The sequence below is a fragment of the Cavia porcellus genome, unplaced genomic scaffold (assembly GCF_034190915.1).
Source record: "Cavia porcellus strain 051 isolate PalLab524CR breed Dunkin Hartley unplaced genomic scaffold, mCavPor4.1 scaffold_7, whole genome shotgun sequence".
In the NCBI taxonomy this organism is placed as follows: Eukaryota; Metazoa; Chordata; class Mammalia; order Rodentia; family Caviidae; genus Cavia; species Cavia porcellus.
The window spans coordinates 53,543,167-53,561,991 of record NW_026947490.1 but is presented as its reverse complement, the minus strand read 5'-3'; the positions used below and the strand labels follow the sequence as shown (position 1 = coordinate 53,561,991).

At 41.0% G+C, this 18,825-nt stretch overlaps 1 long non-coding RNA gene across 1 annotated transcript in view; it reads right to left on the bottom strand.

Moving 5' to 3' along the window:
• Positions 1-399: 399 nt before the first annotated feature.
• Positions 400-18,825, bottom strand: part of LOC134476977 (uncharacterized) — a 76,293-nt gene continuing 57,867 nt past the window's right edge. The window contains exon 2 of the long non-coding RNA XR_010048840.1: positions 400-4,016. This is a non-coding gene — a long non-coding RNA (uncharacterized LOC134476977). The remainder of the gene's footprint in view (positions 4,017-18,825) is intronic.

Sequence of the window (18,825 nt, the reverse complement as noted above, 5' to 3'; positions counted from 1 at the left end):
TCTGTGCAATAAAAAATAAGAAAAGAGAGGAAAAATCAAGGAAGAATATACTAGACAAGAAAAGGCATTTTCTGGGTTTCTCCAGTCTCCGAGATCAACCAAAACTATAGGGTGAGTGACTTTTCTCAAGGTCAAAAAACAAAAAGAAAACAAACAAACAAAAAAAAAGCCTGCAGGGAAGACCCAGCATAGTTGACAGCAGAATATTCAACTGTTTTGCTTTGATTGGTTTTATTCTGTTTTGATTGGTTTTATTTTTATTTATGTGAAGAAAAACAAGTGTTCTCTTTCCCAACCCAGCCTCAATACTGGGAAACCCAGAGGGTTCCAGTTCTCTTCTGAAACACTGCAGGAAGCATCGATTTCGGACTATCATTTCTAAGCACTGAGTCCATCACAGGATTATATTATTTATTTATAGAACTCTCAAGGAAACTTTAAGGAATAAACACAAGGGTCACAGTAAAATACAGACAACAGATTTTGCCAAAGCTTGTCAAGGGTACTGTGGCAAAAGGCCTTGAATGGACCTTTTTGGTGATGGCCTTTCCTCCTGCCAACAGCCTGACCTCCTGTCAGATACATCTATAATGCCATGATTGGATTTCAAGTAAACACACCCTCCCATCAATACCATGGACTGAATGGAGGCAATGGCTTTGTTAGTCTTCTGAAATTTTCCAAATTTTCCAGACCAGGTCAGTTTCCTGAGGCCAGCAGAGAAAGCTCATTGGGCTGTGTGCCCCAGTGTCCAGGGAGATGAAGTACTTGCCAAGTCTGCTCCCTGGAAGCCAGAAATGTAAAGCAGATAAGGTAAATTGCATTGTTGTTTTGGTTTGGACCTGAGAGGCAAACATCCAATTTGAGATCAAATAAATGGATTCTGAGCCTGTGTAAGCTGATTAAATAGGATTCACTCTGAAGCAGTCTGAAAATTAGAAAGAAGCACCAGCAAAGCACAGCCTACAATTCGTAGGCAAAAACAGAGAAACCACCCAAGGAGGGAACCCAGCTATATCAGACACTGTGCTTTACATTTAGAAAATACAGCAGGGAGTAGGAAATTGTCTAATGCAGTTCTGACTTGAATAACAAGAAGCAGAGCTTTAATTTCCAGCACCAAGTTTTCCAAAATAGTAACAGTTAACATTTATTGAGTGCTTCTTATGTGCTTGACCCTGCTATAAGTAATTAATAATTACACAATATTTCCTACCTCACTAATTGAAAAAAAATCAAATAGCCTCACAATTATGAGATCAGTGCTATTATTATTCATATTTTATAGATGGAAAAATGTAAAGAACAGTTCTTAAATGCTGGATCTGAGACTCAAACCTAGCATGTCTGCCTCTAAAGCCTGCTTGCATAACTATTTTTTTTAATTTTAAAGAGAATAAAATCAAACAGAATAAAACCAATCAAAACAAAACAATGAAAGCAATATAGAGCTTCAAAACAAGGTAATAGGAAATTAACAATGGCTACCATAATATATCTTGCTATCTTCAAAATAGATGCCCATGCCATCAGATATAATAAAATCAAAGAAAAAAAACAGAATAAAAACAATGAAAATGATACAGGACTTTAAAATAAGATAATAGGGAATTAACAATGGCTATCACCTTCAGAAAGACATCTCCCATAGTTGGTACTCTGCATATCGTTATCCTCTAAATAGGTGCTCAGCCGTCTTTAGGTCTGCAAAGTCAATCAACACAGATATCAAGTTGGGTTTTTTTTTAATTTTTACTTGAGTAGCTATCATCTCAGGCTACATTTCTCCAAATCAGACAGTGGCTTATGCAGGGAGGGGTGCACTTGACACTTCCTGTCTCCCAATCTGCGTACCAGCTGGCTCACAGGAAGGGGTTGACTTCTTTGTTCTCTTACAGGGACACATGTCTGCTTACATACCTACTAACTTTCTAGAAAAGAATCTTATCTGCAGCATACTTCATACTTACACATCTTATGTCTGTGCATTGCTCACCTTCATTTATTCCACCTGAATTGGAGATACTTGGCCAAAATTTTTTTTAAGTGGCAAGAATATATTTGAGCAGCAGTTTATAAATACTGTTCTGGGAAAAAAAAAATACAAAGTTGCTGTTCTATTGTTTTCTAAACCGCCATCCCAAATCTTGCCTAATGCAGTCACTTGTAAGCCATGACTCAGCAGTAAACAACATAAAACATACTCCAGGTGCCTCATTAGTCAAATAAGCAATTTGAACCAGATGATCCTTATGCAAACTTCAGCAGTGACAGCTTACGCTTGATCTATTAAGAAGGATTTACGTTGTAATAATTTCTAGCAGTGACCTATAGATAGTGACCACATCATCAAATACTTTAATGGTGACATTTCATCAACAGTGCTAAATTTTTTCCCCTGGTGGGCCTCAGTACTTCAACAGAAGAATATAGAAAATGAGATAGATGCTCTTGAAGGGCTCATCAAGCTCAGATACTTGAATCTGGCCAGGTTCTTAAATATGAGGTTCCAGTCAGGGATATAGCTCAGTAGCACAATGCCTGCCTGGCAAGTGTGAGGTCATGAGTTTGATCCCAGGTACCAAATAAATAAATGAATAAATGGCTTTAATCATCATAGACTTCTATTGAAAATGTATACAGTCAGCTTCCTGGCAATGTCTGAATTGTACATAAAGACTTTCTGGAGCACAGAAACTGTGAGTCCATTTTTCACTTTCAGTATTGTGAACACAGACAGACCATATGGTACAATATACAACATGTAATAAATAGACTAACCTAATGATCACTGCTATTTCTTTTTGACTATATACAATTTAACAGGTATTTTTAAATTAACAATCTTGCAAGGGCAGTATTTTTACATGAGTAATCTGAATAACACTGGGCTGTCTTTCAGTAAAGCATCTCATCCAAAATGAACAGAAATTCACACCCAACAACATTGAGAACTTCTGTAGGTCTTCAGTGAAGTTGTAGATGCTGTAACAAAAAGGGCAACTAGGGGGTTGGGGATTTAGCTCAGCGGCATAAGCGCCTGCCTTGCAAGCAGGCAGTCGTGAGTTCGATCTCCGGTACCGATAAAAAGGAAAAAGACAAAAAAAAAAAAAAAAAAAAAAAAAAAAAAAAGGGCAACTATATCACAAAAATACAGAGACTGCTTTTACTCAACTTCCTAAAATCTTCCCACAGCCCACAGAGATTCTCAAGCTCCAAATTTCCCAAGCTACCTCAAAAAATTTTTGCTTACTCCCCAGTCCAGTTTACCTCATTTGCCTCTCTTGTTTTGGGAAGTGACCTCATGCCCTGTGTAATCTAAATTCATTGAAAAGAGTAACATCTCCAAGACCTTTAGTTCTCCATATAGACCAAGTACACTCTGTGCGCTTCAGTTGCACCAGGACTTGGACGTGATCCTCTAGTCCAGAGCCAGCGCATTTCTGTAATGCCAAGCAATAGGTGCACACCTCAGTTCATGCAAAGTCTTCATGTGCAGATATCAAATAATCATAGATTACCTCCAAACCATGCATTCAGGCCTCTCCGAAGTACAAATGTCTGTCCCCCACTCCAGTCCCTCTGAGTCAGACCATACCCAGAATGAAACCCAGTCCCACATTTTTAATAAGTTTCCAGATGTCTCTGAAGCATAGCCAGGGTTTGACACAGTGCTTCACACCACAAAAACCTTAGAAATGAGCCACAGAGCTCATGTCCATGGGAGCAAGTCTTTCTATCTAGATTATGGTACGATCTTCCTGACAACATGGTATTCCAGGCACACAGGCCACTGTAGACTTTTGAACCCTATAGAGTTCACGTGTGAAAAGATGTCCATGAGGGTGAACCACGGCGAATGCCTTTCCCACAGAAGCAGTGATCAGGGATCCTGGCAGGCAGGCCTCAGAACGCTTCAGTGTTGTGCATCCCTTCAGTGTTGTGCCAAGTGATCTGATGCTGGGACTCCCGGGAACATTTCTCCATGGTCCTGACTCTCTTCTCATCTCAGGGACCTGTGACAAAAAGAAAAGGTCAGACGGTGACAGAGAAAACATGGTACTGGTTGGAAGAAAGCAGGAAAGTTGCCCTCCAAGGAGGTGACACAGGAAATGACAGCCAGTGAAAAGGAACACAAAATGCAAGATTTCATAGGGACCGCCTTCATGGTGGCTTCTTGTGCTGTGTCAGGGCTCTTGACTAAAAGGGTGAAAGCATCTGCCAGAATGAAGGGCCACCCTGAGCAAGAGAAGGAGTGCCTGCCCCTTGGGGACCAATGGCCAGGGACCACCCAGGAAGGAGAGGATGGGACAGTCAGGCCTGTCTGGAAGGCCAGCTTCCCCAAGGGTGGACCCACTGGTGGGAGGAGTCCTCAAATCTCAGAAAGGACTTTAACAGCTAGGGTATGAGTGTCCATCCTGGGCCGCAGTGAGTGAAAAGGAGTTGTCTGAGGCTGCTGCCCATAAAATATATGCTACAGTTATGTGTATATGGCTATGTGTGTTTAGGTAACAACACACTCTTTATTTCTAAATATTTTTATTATAACATTAGCATCATGTAACAAGACCAAGTTTAATAATTAAAAAAGAAACTTACACATCTGCTTCTGCTTCACTGCCTACGAAGCTGGTTCTCCAACCCTGTACATTCCAGCCCTGAAAAATATTGCTGAAGCCCACATGACGAGAAAATGCTCATGGGGCCCAATTACTAGGTGTCCAGGGCCACCACAGGCAGCTCGTGACGGGCAGGGTGAACGTGGCTTTTCCACCTGCTCCTTCTTGGTTCCCTCCAAGGATTTTAGCCAGTGAAGAAAAACAAAAACATAAAACTCAACCTCATTATCAGGTGACCTCACCAGCCAGATTCTGATGTGGGTTTTACAGTGAGAACTAGTGTTTTTTGAACTCAGTTGTGTTGCATGGTGAATAACAATTCTCATCAACCGACATTTATGTTCTATCTGCTAGTGCACAGGCCAGAGGAACATGCAAGTGAGATGATCCATCCTTTGGCAGCACAAGGAGCACCAGAGACCCAGAAGCAGAAATGTCCTTACAAGGCTTTTAGGGTAGAGAATGTGAAGATGGAACCATGTCTGAAAAAACCGAGGTATGCTGGATGCAGGGACACACACAGTTCATGTTTGTTAGTTTATGTGTCTGTTTCTCACACTTGGAGGCATAACCTGTGCTGCTATTCGTAGGGTTTCTTCCTTCCATCTTGTTCTGGCTGCACTAAAATTGCTTTTCCTCTCTAACAGTAGCTTGCAGGGCAGTGAAGATAGTGGAAGCCTCCCATGCCACTCCAACTATTTAAAGATACAAGCAGATACATGTGGGTTTCTCATTCACAAAACCCTGTCCAGTCTCAGAAGTAACCCAGAAACTAACTAACAAAGCTATGCTAAAATACCAATCAGCACCAACTTTTTTTGTCTGAGGCAGAGACTGCAAATTATCATTCTTTTTTTCTTCATCTTCTTCAGTAAAATAATTCTAAATATGGTTAAATAAAAATAACCTTTAAAAAACATTTCCCAGCCCATCTTGTTGCTAGGCAAAGTGAGTCCGGTGACTAAAATCTGCCTAAAGAAATATAAGTGGAAACATAAATGAGATTCCCAGAAAAAAATCTCCTTAACTGTGGAACTGTGTCCTTTCTGCCCTATATTGTTTCTCCTTTCTGCTATCTGAAGTATGAACATGATGGCTGGATCTCCAGCAGCCATTTTGGACCAGTAGGTTTCTTTTGAAGATGGTGTCTATGCTCCGGTGATGGTAGGCCAGAAAAGGTAGAATATGGATCTGAAAGACTTCATGGTACTGCTGCACAAGTTCTGTACTGCTCCCTTCTGGACTTCTAGGTATGAGAATAAACCCTGTATGTTTAATACAACGTTATTGTGATTTTTCTATAAAATGCAGCCACATCAAGTTCTAACTGGTACTAAATCTGTCTGTAGTTAATTTTTCCATTGAAAATTTCCATTAATCTGTTCTTAAGTATGATGTTTAGGAGGGACAAATTGTGGAAAACTATAGTAAGAGTATACAGCCACTATGGTATACGCATTATGATCAAGTCTGTTTGTAAAATTAATCATAGCTGATATCTATTTGGTGCTGACAGTGTGCTAGGCTGTCTGCAGACATTATGTCAGTTAATATTCAAGTCAACCACAGGAGGTAAATAATGCAATGTCTAGTTTTCAGAGGAGGAAATTGGGACTGAGTTAATGACTCTTAAAAGTCCCAAAGCTAGTGAGCTTCAGAGCAAGATTTGAAATCATCTGTTTCATCTATAACACTCTAAATGCAAGAGAACTTGGGGCCTAAGCAAAATAAGGAGTTAATAACAAGAATTTTTCAATTAATTTATAATAGAGACCATCCAGAGTGTAGCTTAAGCTAAGAAGGTCTGGATTGCCTGAACAAAACTTGAGGTGAGTATGTGAGCCCTCTTTTTACCACTGTGACAAAGTACCAGAGAAAATTACTTAAAGAAGAAAGATAGATTTTGGCCCATGGGTTCCATGGTTTTAGTCCACAAGTGCTTGGCCCCTTGCTTTGGCAAAATGTCATAGTGAGAACACCATTGCTCATTTCATGATGGCCCAAAGCAGACAGTGGAGAAGCTCAGATACCCCTTTCTAAAAGAGGACTCCACAGTGAGGTATTTCCACCATAGGCGCAAGCCCCTACAAGTTCCCCCACATCGGAACAGCGCCATCAAGGTGGAACCAGGTCTTCCACACAGGAGCCTGTAGGGAGGGTCCAGCTTCCACACTTTCATACTGGAGAAGCTCTGGAACCAGACGGACTTGGCAAACATTTTACCCTCTTTCTGTCTGGAACTATGACCCTAGGCAAAAATTTTTAACTTCTCTGATCCTCAGTCTGCATTGTACAGGGAGGAATGGATTAACGAAACAACACATGCAAAATGCCCAGCACAATGTCTGCCCGTGTTGCCTAAGAGGCTATCAGTCTTATGCGACAGGACAGAGTGAAATGAAAGGAATGAGGTCAGAGGCAATCCAGTCGTGGTCTAGAATTTAAAAATAGCTTTGTGGATGTCTGACAAAGAACAACAAGATGTTTGTGGTGTTTGCAGGCATGCCAGTTTTCTTATCTGCAAAGTGGGAATAACAGCAGCGTTCACACCAGGACTCTGGAAGGAAGAACTGACTGCAGAATGCTACAGTGTGAATCGACTCTGTGACTGCTGCCTCTGCTGTCCCTTGTCACTTCTGATTTTTCCAAATGAAGTGACAAGCCCTGTCCTGCTTTTCTTTTCTAGCTTTCTTTCTTTCTTTTCCCCCAACCTTGAACTGTTACTAGGATTCCTTTCATAGTGTGGAAATCAGTCCCAACACTGAGGATTCAAAAATGCCAATGTCAGTCACGGTGATCAGCATGGAATGACAGAGAAAAGGAATGGCAAGCTCACACCAATGGGTGCTTTTTTAAAAAGAATTTTTTTATTAGTACACATTCACAGTAATAATGCTCACAGTTCTCACGGGCACTTGGTATACAGACATAGCACATCTTGATTCCTTTTGTTAGCCCCTCTCCCCCCCCCTCCCCCATTCCCTCAGACTCTTGGATCCCTTCCTGTTTGCAAAAGCTCTATTTTCACCATTTTTCCCTTCAGTTCTATTTTTTCCAGCCCATTTTGGTCCCTCTCCTTCCTCTCTCTCCATCTCTAAAGGTAGTTTCATGGTTGTTCTTCTGGGCTTTGGGTTGGGCTTTTTGTGGCATGTAGGTTTATTCTTTTTTTTCTTTCATTTTTGCTTAAGCTAATGGTAGTTTTTAAATGGAAAAAGGCAATTCCTAAAATCATAACGATGGTTAGAAGAAAACATCAAAATTTAAAGCTCCTGTGCATCAAAGGACATAATTTAGAGTGAAAAGCAACATGCCAAATAGGAAAACTATTACAAATCATATATTTTAAGAGATTAATTCCAGAATGTATATTTAAAAAGTAGTAACAACAAAAATCAAGTATCTCAGACTAGGATTTAGCTCAGCGACATAAGCGTCTGCCTGGCAAGAGCAAGGTTGTAAGTTAGATCCCCAGCACCAGAAAAAAAAAAATCAAATACCTCAGTTTAAAAATGGGCAAAATCTGAGTATGGTGCCCACTCTAAGGCAGGAGAATCAAAAAGTGTGAACTCAGAGCACTAAGCAACTTAGCAATCTAGTGAGACCCTGCCTCAAAATAAAAAAAACAAAAATGGCTGATGCTGTGTATCTTAGTGTGAAGGTCCTGGTTTGTTTAATCGCTAATGCCACTATGAAAAAAAAAGTGATGAAGAACTTGAAGTGATATTTCTCCCAAAAAGAGACATGACTAACCAAAAAGACTATGAAAAGATGCAGAACATCACTAATTCGTTAGGAAAGTGCAAATCAAACCCACACAAGAAGATGCCACTGCAAATCCATTTGGATGGCAGCTATCAAAAATAAGACAATAAATGTTAGAAAGAATATGAAGGAACTAGAAATTTTGTGCATCCTTTGCAGGGGTCTAAATGGTCTAGCTGTTAAGGAAAACTGTAGGACAATTTCTCAAAATGTAGAAGTAGGATTCCCATATTATTTGCAATTCACACAAACAAACTGGAGGCAGGGCCCCCAATATGTACTGAACAGGTACGTTCATAGCAGTTTTATTAACAATAGTTACAACTTGAAAGCAATTCAACAGATGTACAGTTGGACTAAACATGTACACAAAATGTATTCATCAGCCTCCAAAAAGGAAGGAAATTCTGACACATTCGACAACATGGATGTACCTTAGTACATTATGGTTAGTGAAATCAGCCAGCCACAAAAAATAAATAAATTTTTTAAACAGTCTGATTCCACTTATATATAAAGTTCAAATTTGAGAATGAAAGCAGAATAAGGGTAGCAAGGATCTGTGGCAAGAAAAATATGGAGATTGTTCAACAGGTTGAGTTTCAATTTTGCAAGATAAAAAAGTAACCCCACTTTAAAAAGATTAAAATGGTTACATGTATGCTATGTGTATTTTATTGCAATAACAATTTTTTTAAAATAACTGTGAGGAAATAGCAATAGGAGGCAAGAAAAAGAGACCAAATGGAAGGATGCACAGGACCACAGCACAATTACACAGGTGTCGGTAATGCATTTGACAACAACTCCCATAAAAGTTGTGCACCGAATTAAACTGGCCCGTTGCTAAATGCTCTCATCACAGTGGAATGCTGGCGGGGACAACATCTGGTCGGAAGGGAAGGTCCTCTGGGGCACACGGAGGCTGGCGTAGGAACTGGCCTCATTTAACAAACTCATTAATGACCTGGAAGGAGGCGGAAACAGCTACTGCTAATGAAATTTGCAAAGCTAAGCTAGCAGTGCCCTGGACCTGACCATAATGGTATGATCATCACTGAGATGGAGAGAGATTTTTCCACTGGGTAGTTAATTGCATGAAACCGATGACATCCTGGGATAAGAACACTTACTCAGTTCCAACTCATTTCTAGACCATGAAGCAAACGCTGGGATTTGATGCAGTTCAGAGATCTGTACTTGTCAGAGGCCAGTGGAGGAATCCTGCTTTCCCAGAGCATGATTCTGTGTTTGTCCTTTACTTGTAGATAGAAAACAACGCCACTGATGCATTCAAAAGCCATAGAAGTCAGGCATGGTGCCACACAACTGTAATTCTAGTATTCTAAGAGGTTGAGGCAGGAGGATTGCAAGTTGGAGCCCAACCTGGACAACCTAGCAATTTAGTAAGATTTGACTTTGTCTCAAATTAAAAAATAAACAGTGGTGTGGGGATGTAACTCAGTGTGGAAGTCATGGGTTCAATCTTTAGTACTGTTTTCAAAAAAAAAAAAACTATAAGAAAGGAGAAAGTGAAGCAGGCAAAGAATACAGTGTTTCTTCAAGAAGGAAGGTCTGGACAAAAGGACCATAAAACCTAGGTGTAAAGAGCTTCAAAGTTTGGCATAGATTTTGGTCATTCCCTCCATATTTTAAAAGTTGTCAGTCAGCAGACAGCCAGTGTGGGCGGGGAGACACCCCTGCGTGCCTGCCGCTGCCATCAGACTTGCTTCCTTTGAGCAGATCACCCGGTGTGCCCATAGGCTGCCTTTGGAGATCCTCACTTCCTTTGGGCAGCCAGCACCCACCAGAAGAATCAGACAAAAACACCCATGTGTGCCTGCCACCGTCGAGGGAGTCCCAGTGTAGATACGCAGCTGAGAGAAGCAGCACCACCAGCACACACCCCTGGAGACCAAGGACACCTCAGTGTAGCTGCATGGGTCTGGAGAAGCCCACCCATGCCCTGCTACCTCTCTGGGAACCTGGGTTCTGAGAAACCCAAGTGCCTGTCCCATTCCCCTCCACTGTCATCCCTAGCATAAAAAACTGAAGGAGTTAGTGGGATCCAAAAAGTGCAATAGATATTACGAAAGTGATAGGGGAGAAAACACCTAAAAAGGGAAAGTGATAATACCATTAACTTCCTATTATCTTATTTTGAATTCTTGTATCATTTTAATAATTTTGTAGGTTTGGTTTTATGTCTTGTTTTATTAGATTTTACTATGAATGATATAGGTGTCTATTTTGAAGATAGTAGGATGTATTATCATAACCATTGTTGATCGATCTCCAGTTATCTTGTTTTAAAGTTCTATTAAGCTTTCATTCCTTTGATAGGTTTTATTCTGTTTTGTTTTATTTGCTTTTATTATGTGTGATGGTATGGACAACTATTTTGAAGAAAACAAGAGACATTTTGGTAGCCATTGTTGATTTCCTATTACCTTATTTTGAAGTCCTGTAATGCTTTCATTTTTTTGTTTTGATTGGCTTTGTTCTGTTTTATTCTGTTTGATTTTATTGTGTGTGACATTATGGAAAGCTATTTTGAAAAAAATGAGAGACATTGTGGTAGCCTTTGTTGATTTCTGTTGTCTTGTTTAGATGTCCCGTATCACTTGCATTGCTCTGTTTGGATTTATTTTATTCTATTTTGCTTTGCTTTGTTTGGTTTTATGCTCTTTAAAAAAAAAACACCTGTCACTCATCTAAGTGCCCCCCCCCAAGGGCACTTAGAAAAGTCTTGAATCCTTGCTAAGACTGTGCATATCTTAGCGGTTTCTCCTACACTGAGGCTCTTCTACCCGGGAAGCATCACCTGCTGGTCCACCCACCTGGCGGTACGTCCCTTCTTCTGCAAGCACCAACACTAATTTTGACAGATCTAGTCCTCCTGCTCTGAGTCACAGAGCCCTTAGGAGCCACTTTGCTTTGTGCATGGGCAGATCCTGATGCATCCAAGGACATCTGGGTCAACTGTTGTGGCAGGCCCCCTTATGATGTAGTTGGTTGCTGTGGCACTGACCTCAGCCTGTAGAGTATCTCCACTGAAGACACTGTTGACATCCCAATCAGAGTTTTTGTTCTACAGTACTGTTTTGCATGCTACAAGCATTTAACATCTGCCTCAGTGCACTAAATTGCAGTAGGGATTCTAAAATCATTGCAACCATAACAACAAAATGCCCCTCTCCATCCTCAATGCCCCTCCTACCCACAATGCCCCTTTCCACTTACAATACCCCTTTCCACCCACATGTGAACACCACCTACAGCTGAAAACCAGAGTCATCACAGAACTTTTGGTCATAAAATAGAAATCTGAGAACAAGCACTTCACCAGGCATACCTGCCCATTACTTAGGTTTAGGTGTGTGGCTATTCCCCAAAAAGGCTTTTTCATATCTCCATCACTTGTACTGCGTTCCTGTTATGATACCCTCTACTTACCATGTATATAGTACTATACCAATCTGCAAGTACATATTTAGTGTTGTGGTTGTTTTCTTCCACTAGACTATAACAAATATTAAGAAGAAAATGTCTCATGGGTTCAGAGGTAGGGCTTTTGTAAGGTGACTGGATCATGGAGAGACCTAAATTCATCCATGGATTCACCTATTAATAAGTTCACAGTTGAATATGCTTTAGAAGGTGGAGCCTGATCACCAGGCATGTAATCTAGAAGAATGTATTTTATTCCTGGCCCTTTCTCACCACTCTTTCTCCCCACTTCACTCTCACTCTCTCATTCTGTCTGACTCTGGCCCTTACCTCCTCTCTTTCTCTTTCTTAACATGTGAGCAACTTTCCTCTGCCATGCCACCACCCAGCCATGCACTGAACTCCTGAAACCATGAGCCAAAGTAAACCCTGTCTCCTTTAAACTATATGTATCAACTACTTTATCCCAGCAACAGAAAGGTGCCTGACACAGAACTCAACAAATATTCACGGAGAAACATAAATGCTGTGATCTGACTGTTCTACTCCCCGCTTTACACTTATGTGTTGAAGTTCTAACCACCACTGTGATAGGAGGAGGTACGGTTTCTCAGAAGTGATTAGGTCACAAGGTAAAGCTCTCATGAATGTAATTAGAGCCCTTACAACAGAAGACCTAGAAAAGCCCCTCGTTGCCTCCCACGTAATGTTACTGTGAGAAAATAGCAATGGTGATGAGTGGGCTCTCAGAGCGTCAATCTAGGATTCCCCAGACTCCAGAGCTGCATGACAGAGAATCTATGGTTTACGAGCCACTCGGTATATGTTGTTTTGTTATACCAGCCAAACAGGCTGAGACAGACAGCTGTTTAGAAACACACCCACGGTGACTAGGCTTTCAAGCCAATTCATACAGCCCTGCTTAGGTTGCTCAGCCCTAAATGCCATTCCCCATACTGATTTTTATGAGAGGAGAAGAGGACCTGAGGTTGAACCTAGGACCTTAGAAGCCCATTTGCTGCTCTTTAAAGCCAGTTCTGGGAATTTCAGGCTCTCACAGGGATAAGTTTGCTTCTGAACCAGACACTCAAGGAAGGACCCAGTGCATCGACTGAATCCTCCCTGACTCAGAGGGTGGGTGATCTGGGAGATGGAGGCTAAGGGTGGAGCCTGGAGGCCGCCCTGCCTGCTACTCCCTCTCCTCAGCCGTGGAGGTTCTGTCAGAACTCCAGCTTTCAAGAGAAGTGGGTAGAAAGGGGTCACTTATACCATTTTGGAAACCAGAAACCTAAAAATACTTTGGGAACACATGTTATTTTGTAGTCAGCCAGCACTAGTTCCTCTTTTCTATCACACATCTCTCCTATGCGGGAGTTATTCTCCCTTTTCTGAGTCACCTGGGTGGCATGAGAAACCTGGGTACCTGCCTCCACTTCCGAAGCCAGTGGATTAGCTCTTCCTTGCATGGCTGAATACAGTGGTGCAGCTGGTACAGTGTCTTTCTAGAACTTTGATCTTGAATGAGCAGTGAAAAGGCGATAAACATAGGACTGGAGGACATTGAGGAGATTCAAGAATGTGATCTTGACCACGATGTTCCTGTTGTGTGACCTGTCCTGATTGCTTGTTTCCTGGCCCTCCGGAGTGCCCTGCTTCCTACCCACTTCCAAATCTAGTTCCCTATGCTTTTCTCTACTCTTGGACTCTCAGTATCCTTCTGCTAAAATCTCCTTCATCTCAATGACCAGCATCAGAGGTCCTGTTTGCAATGCAGGAATCTAAATGCTTTTCCTGAGACCCGAGCAAACCATTCATTGCAGCTTCACATTTGCAGTCATTCACTCCAAATATAGTCAATGAAACCCCACTATGCCTTGTGCCAGGAGCGAGGTGTACAAAAGCAAACATGGCTTGAGCTCAGGCTAAGAGGACACATTCTGCCTTGGTAGGCAGAGACATAAATGAGATTCAAGTGCATCAGATTAAAGTGGAGGTGGTGCGATCCATGGCATAGTTTTGGAGAATAGTGGTTTGAATTTAGTTCTCCTCTCCTCCTTACAGTCTACTTTCAGTCTCTCTGCCTCTCCCAATTCTAGTGGTTTCTGGGGCCTATGAACAGCGGACTCAACTGAAGATCTGGATACTGTAAGATTTTTTGCAAACTTCCTCTACAAAGGGAAATGAGAGTTAGAGAGCTCCAGGGAGGGATCGTAAAGCCGGTGATCACAGTATGAGCCTGAACCCCTGGGGAAGGTTGCCTGAATGTTCTAGCTCTAAGAGGCTAAGAAGGCCTGGGGACTTAATGGACTGAGCCCATCTGGTCTCAGAGGCTGGGAGAGCATGAGAACACCAGGGAGCAAGGAGGCTCCATGCAGGGCCCTGGTAATCCAGCAACGTCCACAGCATCTCCTCACCGACAGGAAGAAAGACCACCTCTCCTTCCACCATGGGGGGCTGCCGCCACATTAAAGACTCCAGCAAGCCTGGGCCACAGAGAGCTATAGTGTTTTCTGTCTAGCTGCCAGGGTGAGAAACACCCATCAGAAGAAATGGAACACCTGCCACAAATGGAACTAAAATAGAGCTGCTGAAGATGCACGCTGACGTTTTGCTGGGTGTGATAGTGGATACGTGCAGTCCCAAGTATTGGGAAGGCTGAGGCAGCAGGGCTCATTGGAGCCTATGAGTCGGACGCTAGCACAGGCAACAGAGTGAGACTTTGTCAGGGAGAGAAGAGAGAGAGGAAATGGGGGAGAAACAGGAAAGGAAGGGAAGCTAACACAGAATATAAAAAGAATGAGTACTTATAGATATTCAACTACAGCACATACACAAACAACAGCAACAGAATTTTCTCATGTCTTTGAAAAGACTTGGTTAGAGGCTGTAGCTTGGGGTAGAAGGAATCCTTTGTATACATGAAGCCCCAGGTTCAACCCTCCATCACCAAAAAAGAAAGAAGGGGGGCAGTCAACTAAAAATAAGAGAAATCAAAGCAGAGGTTGGTCATCATTGAGACCCAAATTAAAACCACAGGATGATCAAATGTATTTTAAACACAGAGGGCAAGAAAAGAGGGGATGGAAATCATGAAGGAAGATATAATGGACTTGGAGAATCTTTCCAGGAAAACTAATATGTGAATTGCACATATTTCAGGAGGAAAAAAGACAGTTATAATGGACAAGGTATCTTTGCGATTTGCCTGAAGAGAAAGGGCCACACCAGTGCATATCCTAGTAACATTCCAAACCCAGTAACAAGGAAAGCCTGGCAAGCCTTCAGGGAAGAAGACATGAACTCTGTAAAAGAACACAATCACACGCATTTCTTTACTGCAACCTTAGATGAACAACACAAAATTACAACAGCAGACGCTGGAGGCTACGGTTGATATCCTTCACCATTCAGACAAAATTATTTATTTCTTATAATAAAAGGAAGAGCCTGGTGTGGTGATGCACGCTGTAATCCCAGCACTCCAGAGGCTGAGGCAGGAGGCTCACCATGAGTTCAAGCTACAGAGTGGGTTCAAAATCAATCTATACCACAAAATGAGAACTACTTTAAAAATAAAAAAGAAAGGGAAATACCTGGGCACATGGTAGAAATAGACAATGGATCTTTCCATATTTATCTTAGGAAAGGACCAATGAGAAGATCCACAAGGAAAAAAACAAAGTGAAAGTCCTCTTGCAATAATACCATAATGAAAATTAACTCTGAATTGATCATAGGATTAACTGTAAAACTCCTAGAAGAAAGTAGGAACAAATATTTATGATATCAAATGAGATGGTAGCTCCTTAATAGAACAACAAAGTCACAAAAAATAAGTGAAAAAATAGATAAACTGGCCTTAATATTCAAAATGTTTTTGCTTCAAAGAATACCATCAAGAAAGTAAAACAATAACCCATAAAATGAGAGAAAATATTTGGAAATTATATATTAGGCAAAAGATACGAATTCAAAATTTTTGTTTTATTTGGGAGAGAATCTCAAGCTAGAATCACATCTCAGCCTTTTGATCAAGACCAGCAGCATCACCCAAGCTGGCCTAGAACTTCTGACTCTCCTGCTTCAGCCTCCAGAAGGCTGGAATTACAAAATGTACCTCAAGATCAAACTCAGAGGGGGTTGTGGATTTAGCTCAGCAGCATAAGTACCTGCCTTGCAAGCAGGTGGTCGTGAGTTCAATCCCCAGTACCGATAAAAATGAAAAAAAGACAAAAAAAGATTCAAGCTCAGAAATGCTTTTAAAAAACTTCTCCCATTCAATATTACAGTGATGGATCACCCAACTAAAAAAATGCCCAAAGCTTTAAACAGGTTTTTTTTTTTTTTTTTTTTTTTTTTTTTTTGTATCAGGGTTTGAACTCACAACTGCGCACTTGCAAGGCAGGCACTTATGCGACAGAGCTAAATCTCCAGCTAAACAGATACTTTTCAAAAAAAAAGAAGTTAAACAGATGGCAAATACACACATGAATAGGAACTCAGCACCATTCATCCATCATTAGTCATTAAGGAAATGCAAATTGAAATCACAGTGAAATACTATTTTATACCCACTAGCATGGCTGTAATCAAAGATAGATCATAACAAATGTTAGCAAAACGGGAAGAATTGGAAACCATCTTACATCACTGGTAGAAAAAAAAACACATATAACTACTGGGGAAACTGTTTAACAGCTTCTCAAAAAGTTAAACATAGAGCTAGCATGGGACCTAGCAATTCTGCTCCTAGTTATAGAACTAAAGAAAAAAAGAAATGTTATGTCTATGTAAAATCTTTGACACGAGTATTCATGGCAGCATTATTCATAACAGTAAAAAATAGAAACAATTTCAATGTCCACTAAAACTGATGAATGGGTAAACAAAATGTGGCTGATTATATAGTGGAATGTCATTTGACAATAAAAAAAAAAGACTAAAGGTTTAAAGTCGAGTGTGGTGGCACACAACTGGAATCCCAGCCCTTTGGAAGGCTGAGGCAGGAGGATCATAAAGTAAAGCCCACTGAAAACAACTTAGCCATGTAGAGAAAGCCTGTCTCAAAACTAAAAAAAAAAAAAAAAAAAAAAAAAAAAAACAGTTAAAAGTTTAGGGATGTAGCTCAGTGTGAAAGCCCTGAGCATCAGGTGGAGGAAAAAGACTGAAGTATTGATCTATTCTACCCGGGGGGCCCAAACTTGTCATTTGTCTGCACCTCACTGAGTAAAGAGAAACTGTCTCGGGCCACATATAGTTAACATGCATAAGCAACAATACTTCCTCTTTTATGTTTCAACTTATTAAATTATTTTATGAAGTAACACAAGCCCCAGGTTAATAATTAAATCAGAAAACTTACATGTCTACTTAATAACAATAAACATCTGTTTTCCCAGGCACACACACATGTAGGTAGGTTGCAACGCAATTACCAGCAATCTATGTGTTTTCCTAGCCAAGTCACACAGAGCTCGGGACCTCTGACACGCACGGGTTTCAATCCCACTGATGGAGTGCGGTGGGGGCAGAAGGTGGGGATAGTAGCACTAACTCTGTCCTTACACAGCAGTTCCAATGTTGCCTGCCAAATCTGCACTCAAGCATCGTGCAAGGGAGTCATGAAATATACTGATAAAAATCACATTACAGAATTAAATTTACCATCGCATGGGGCTGTGATAGGAGCTGTCCAGGACTGGATATGGTCATGGGCTGGGAGCTGCCGATGCCTGTTGTGCAATATGGATGCACTTTAAAAGTATCAAGCTAGCCAGAAAAGACCACATACTGTACAATTCCATTGCACAAAATGCCCAGAATAAGCCAATGAGCACAGAGACTATTTGATAGGGGTTAGATCTGAAACGTCTCTGAAAAATCTCCTGTATGTGGAAGGTGATTGGATTACATGGGTGCTGTACCCTTCAGTGGATTCACCTCTTGATGAATTTGTAGCCACGTGCATTGTTATGAGGTGAGGCCTGGGCAGAGGTGGAGCAACGGGAACGCGGCCTGGAAGGGTGAGTTCTCATCCCTGTCTCCTGTCCTGGCTGCCATGACTTGAACAGCTTTCCTCTGCGATCTCCCTTGGATCATGCAAGGACTGAGACCTCTGTGACTGTGAGAGAAAACCAACTTTCCCTCCTTTCAGTTGGAGTATTGGATATTTTGGCCCAGAAATGTAAAAAGTAACTAACACAGTATTAGTAGTAGTTGTAGCCTGGTGAGGGATGGGAGCAGGATGTGGCTGCCACTGAATATGGGATTGCTCTTGGGGTGGTAAAGATGTTTGATAGTTACATTGTGATAAAAATTGCAGAACTGAATATACTAAAGCTCATAGCACCGTGTAGTTCATGTGAATTATATCCTGACAGAGATGTTTTAAGCATTAAATTTAAAATTAATGTTTTCAATCACACTAGTTTGTCGATGCTGTTTGTGGTGCTGGAGATCAAATCCAGAGCTTTGCATGTGCTATGAAGCATTCTGCCCCTGACTACACCCTCAGAGCAGTCACTTTTTTTTTTAAATCCAAAGGGAGCTCTAAGCAAACAATAGTAAACTAGAACAGTGTGCTGAGGGGGAGAGAAAGATGAACTGTGCTGTAACCTGTGAATAATGAAATCTAAGTAAACAAGAATGAACTAAGAATATGACATATATTGTTTGAGAAGTTCTGCTGAAATAAAAGGTATACACTACAGGAGATACTTGTCTAGAATAATAGTACAATAATTGAGAAAAAAGAGGGAAATGTAAAATCTTTCCAGATTTCTCATTTTATTAGAGTACAGTGAAGCTAGGGGTTAAAGGTCTTGAAGGGGCAAATGTGCACTTTGGTAGAGGAAACAATTGATACATTTTTCAAATATTATAAGAAATGCATGTGTTGCATTAACAGGCAGAAATTGAAGTAAGTGTTATTTAAGAGAAAGTGAATGTGTTATTTTTCTCATCATTGGTACACAACACTCAATATATACAGCTT